The 5,897-nt window shown below is 35.0% G+C and overlaps 1 pseudogene; it reads right to left on the reverse strand.

Moving 5' to 3' along the window:
• Positions 1–4,970: 4,970 nt before the first annotated feature.
• LOC106004735 lies at positions 4,971–5,125 on the reverse strand (annotated as a pseudogene).
• Between the last annotated feature and the right edge of the window lie 772 nt (positions 5,126–5,897).

A 5,897-nucleotide genomic window follows, 5' to 3' on the forward strand; every position in this document is an offset into this window, starting at 1 on the left:
CATTCCTTATTCTAAAGTCATATAGATAATCTTCTATATTATCTTTTGAGTTTTGAAAGAGGTGTACTTTCACATGTAAATCTTAATCTCTCTGGAATTGAAGTAGGAGTACAATAGACTTGTTTTCCATATGGGCAATTAATTATATCAGCACCATTCATTAAACAGTTCTTCATTTTCTCACAGCTTTGCAATGCAACCTCTGTCATATAACAAATTTACATACATAGGCATGTTTCCAGGCTCTCTGTTGGATATTTGTCTATCCCTATGCCAATATCATACTGTACTGTTACTGTAAATTCCTAATGTCTTGATAATTTGTAGGGCGAGGCTCTTCCACTTTTTCTTCTTCTTTAGAACTCCATATGCATTTTAGTATTAATTTATTGATCTCCTTATAAGATCCAGCCATGCCTATGATTTTAAAATTATTACATCTTTGGCTCAATGTGGGCAGGTTTGACCTCTTTATATTGAGTAGTCTTAACCATTAAGATTAGATGACTCTCTTTTACTTAGGTCTCTTTAATGTTGTTCTATAGAGTTTTATAATTTTCTCCATATAGGTCTTTGCCTTCTTTACATTTTTTAAGACTTGTTTGTAGGTACCTTACATATTTTGTTGCTATTGTAAATTTTTTGAATTGCATTTTTGTACTGCTTGGTTTTTGTGGCACAGACATGAAATTGAATATTTATTTGTATTTTCTCTAGCTCCCTTTAAACTTTTATTAATTTTAATAATTTATAAGCAAATATCTTGTGTTTTCTATGTAAAAAGTCATACATTTGTGAGTAATGACCATTTATTTTTTCCTTTTCAATCTTTGTGACATTTTTTCTTATTCCTTACTCTGTACCAGGATCTGCAGTAAAACTTTAAATAGCAGTGGTTATAGATTGTTACTGATTTTAATTTAAATACTTGGAGGGCCTTCTTTTATAAACGTGGTTTCATGACACCATCTCTCTTTGGAAATTGCTCAAAATTAACAGCAATTTTTTTAAATGGAAAAATAAAGACCCACATTCTATCTGCATTAAAATTAGGGGACACATATAATTCATAAACATGAAAATACACATAAAATCTTCTCAAAATTACTGAGCAAAGAGGACCAAAGACATTCTAGAAGGCAAGAAATAGATATCTAAATAATGCATAGCTGCAGTATCTGAAAAATAAAGTCAAAACAAAGGAACAGAAATTAAGTTCAAGATATTATTTAAAAAAGCTTTCTTGAGATTTAAAAAACAAAATGAAACAACACTGGAATCTGTACATTGCAAAGGCACATTTTATGGGGAAAAAAACCCTGGCCAGAAAACTCAATATTAGGACATGGCTAAGTAAATTACTTGGACTCTAAAGATAAGGAAGGAATCTTTTGGGTAGTGGTATAAAAAGAACAAGAGACTTGTAAGGGGGGAAAGAATCTAGCCATCCATAGATTTCTCCACAGCAACAGACAGAGGGGAAGAGCTACAAATACTCAGGGGAAGAAATCGTGAGCCAAGGATTTTTTTATTCAACCAAGATGTTCTTCAAGTATAAAGACCTCAGATAAACAAGTTTGAATATGTTAAAAACCAAGGAATATTTTCCCATGAACCTTTCTTGAGAACAACCACTGGAAAATTAATTTAAACCAAGAGATGAGCTGGGGAAATTGTGGCAAAGGAATTCATGACATTATTTTGTTGAGTATTGAACATATGTAACTATAAAACCAGGACTCAAACAAATGTGGGGCTTATGGTGACAGAACAGAATGTGAAAGTTATATGCCTATATATGTAGAAATGAGACAGCTAACTAAAATTGGAAAGGAGGAGGAAACAACATGAAAGATAAGATCACTGATTACAAAGGTGCTCTGTTAGGGGTACCTGGGTGGCTCAGTGGGTTAAAGCCTCTGCCTTCGGCTCAGGTCATAATCCCAGGGTCCTGGGATCGAGCCCCACATGGGGAGCCTGCTTCCTCCTTTCTCTCTGCCTGCCTCTCTGCCTACCTGTGATCTCTGTCTGTTAAATAAATAAAATCTTTAAAACAAAACAAAAAACAAAGGTGCTCTGTTAGAGAGGAGTTAAATCCTTCAGAGCTGAAAAACCAGTAATGTAATTATAGACGTATTTAAAAATATAAACATAAATATTGTTACAGTTAATATTATCAACTTAAATTAGGAAGTGGAGAAGAAGAAATAAAATGGAACACTTTTATCATTATTCAAAGTAGGGATAATTATGTCAAAAGACATAAATAAGTAATGACATGATATAAAGTCATAATTATGAAACAATGATTAAAACGAAAGGGCAAACCTCCTTTACTACCAGAAGAACTACACATAAAAAATAAGAAAGGGGACCAGGATATTAAGTGTCTTTAAAAATCTATAAAAGATCAACAACATTAAATTATATAATAGAAATAAGATCAGAACTATGAATAAATATAAATGAACATAATTTCAGAAAAATTTTTCAAGAAAGCAGAATACTTTATACAAATATATATAAACACACACTCTCTATACATTAAAGATTCTGGTCACCAATTCCAACATGTGTGTTTGTATAGGGGTGTGTGTGTGTATGGACTTTCCCCACACGAACAAGCAATTTTCCAATGCCAGCTGAGTGTAATACAATTTAACTCAATTTCAACACTATCTACTCAAAGATAGCATTAGATCCCAAAGGTTAAGGGGTCTTCCTACAAGGCTGCCCCATCCACCCCTGCCAGATGCCAATTGCAAGTCCAGGTTGCCACCTGTGTTTCTGACCAATTAGCTACAGATTGAAGGTTTTAAAGACCCCCTCCTTGGGTTTGATTACTTTGCTGGAGCAACTCACAAAACAAAGAGAAACATTTTGCTTACTAGATCACTGGTTTATTATAAAAGGATATAACCCAGGAATAGGCAGATGAAAGAGTTGCAAAGGCAAGATATGGAAAAAGGATTCAAAGTTTCTATGCCCTCTCCAGGTGTGCCACTCTTCCCAGATCTCCATGTGTTTACCATCCTGGAAGCTCTCTGAATGCTCTCCTTCTGGTTTTTTACTGAGGCTTCATTACATAGGCATGATTGATTAAGTCATTGGCCATTGGTGAATGAACTCAATCTCCAGCCCCTGGAGATTGGGGGGGGGGGGGCGGTGGTACTGAAAGTTCCAACCCTCTGATCACAAGAATGATTTTCCTGGCAACCAGCTCCCCATCCTTAAATTACCTAAGGGCTTTCCATCATTGCTCTTATCACAGGAGATTCTAGGCGTTTTAAGAGCTTTGAGTCGGAAACCGTGGACAAAGACCAAATATATATTTTTTTATAAATCACAGTATCATAGTATACATGATAAATAACTAAAAGAAGTAATTTAGAAGGACTGAAAATAAAAGGAAAGCAAATTATACAAGACAAAAGCAAAGCTGGAGTCATAAGATATTAGTCAAGGCAGAATTCTGGCCAAAAAGCATTAACTGTGACAAAGAATACTCTGTAATGTTAAAAAGAGTCATTCACAATAAAAATATAATAGTGTCAAATATCTATGAGCCAAATGTCTCAACTTCATAAAACAAAAACTATAAGATAGAGAAATAAACATGTAATAGATGGCTAAACTTACCTCTTAGCCCATGCTAGTGGTTAAAAAAGAAAAAGATACAAATGAATGAAATAATAATTTTATAAGAAAGTATAATTTACAAAAAGTAACCAGTAAAGAGATATAAAAAATTAGATTAATTTTCATGGAGGAAATAGTGAATGTTGTCAGTTTATTACCTTGTGTAGCTTTTCTTTCTACCATACCTTTGAAGAATAGATTATGAATGCTATTTCAACAGTTCCAAAGAATACAATATATGTGCAATTGCATTTTAAAAGTTAGTCAGAGGTTCACCTGGGTGGCTCAGTTGTTTAAGCTCCAGATTCAGGTCATGATCTCAGGATCCTGGGATCTAGCCCCACGTCAGGCTCTGAGCTCAGCACAGAGTCTGTCTGTCATTCTCCCTGCCCCTTTGCTTCCCCCAGCCTCGCTCCTGCATGAACACATGCTCTCTCTCAAATAAATAAATAAAATCTTTAAAGAAATTAAAAAATAAAAGTTAGATATTATTTAGTTCACTAATATATCTGTGGGATGTCAAGATGATCAAGGTCTTTGAAGACTAGCTTACAAAGAGCGAGAGAGTCGATATAACCCCAAAATGAAGGTATGTTGCTGACCCTTCCTGGTAAAAGAAAATTGCTCTGGTTCTTTATATTCCAATTCTTTATAATTGGTATAGAGGAAATAGCACAGTTAATTTCTGAATTGATTTGCTTCACATCTAGACCATATCTGAAGATCCTACATATAGATCATCAGATGCACTTAGAACCAGCACATAATCAAATCTATCATAATCTATAGTTATTCTTCAACATCCACCTGTCCCTTGTACATATGTGAATACTGGGAGTTGGTAGATATCATCACTGTAATTTCTTTTTTTTAAAGATTTTATTTATTTATTTATTTGTCAGAGAGAGAGAGAGAGAGAGCGTGCACGAGCACTGACAGGTGGAGGCAGAGGGAGAAGCGGGCTCCCCGCCGAGCAAGGAGTCCGATGTGAGACTCGACCCCAGGATGCTGGGATCATGACCCGAGCTGAAGGCAGCTGCTTAATCAACTGAGCCACCCAGGCGTCCTTCACTGTAATATTTTTCAAGGTTTTTTATTTTGTTTGTTTTGTTTGTTTGTTTTTTTAGGACTAAAAGTTCTCAAATTTAATACCAAACCAACCTATTGGTGCAAAGGCATAGTAGCAGAAAAATCATTTCCCTGATAAAACATGTCTGTTGGCCAGGTAGGAAGGATATTTACAGAGTGATAGGATAGAACACATGATCTTCACACAGTTTAATTAAATACGTGATGCCAGTTAGGTATGTCATTTCATGACATGTGATGCCTTATAGGCCCTGCTTTGTTCTTCTCCAGTGCCTCCTCTTGGAGTTGTACCTGATTTTACTACCAGTTTTCAACAAATCCACTGGGGAATGGGATGATTCTGCTTTTGTTTCTTGGCCAGGTATCACTTGATTCTGAAAGTCTTGTGAGAAGACATGGCCAGAAACAGTCAGCCACACACAGCAGGACGGAGGAAAAAAAGAAAAAAATGTTTTTAAGGTTTCAATGATAACAATAATTTTGTCAATTTCCATGAAAATAAAGTATTGCTTTTGTTTTAATATTCTGGGGTGTCTCGCTCCAGGGGTCAGGGAGTCAATGTGAAAATTCTACTGATCTATTTCAGTTATATATTCTAGAGCTGAAGAAATAACCATGAGTATCTGAACATATTATAAGGCAAATCTAGGTCCAAATTCTGTATATTATCTAGCTTCATAAATTCCTACTTTGACAAATGGTACCACAGTGGCATTTTGGATTCCTAGAGTTGTTTTTAGATATATAGATTAGTTAATAAATCTACTTATTTCATTCCTAAGAACACCATAGTTCTTTAACTACCACCAAATATTTCTATCCAAATAGGGATTTCTGTCTGATTGTCATTGTTTCCTTCTGCCCGTTTCATTAAAGTAAACTCATCTTTTCTCTGTTATTTGGCCTCTGTCTCTTTAGATCTTGTTTCCCATTGAAATCAGGAAACTTGGGTCAGTGGGGTATCTCTCAACATTATCATCTTTAGTCTTCAGAGGACAGACACACAGAGCTTTTACATGATTTGGTTCTCTCCAAAATAAAGCATTTTTTTAATGCTTAAGAAAATGAATGTCTTTTGGGACCCCTTGAGAAATAGGGAGGAAATGGGATGGATCATATATAGTAAATCCATGCTAACATTTCCATCTGTCTAGGTTTATGGATTCTTT

The sequence above is a fragment of the Mustela putorius genome, unplaced genomic scaffold, assembly GCF_011764305.1.
Source record: "Mustela putorius furo isolate JIRA1106 unplaced genomic scaffold, ASM1176430v1.1 tig00003972_pilon_pilon_pilon, whole genome shotgun sequence".
NCBI classification, from domain to species: Eukaryota; Metazoa; Chordata; class Mammalia; order Carnivora; family Mustelidae; genus Mustela; species Mustela putorius.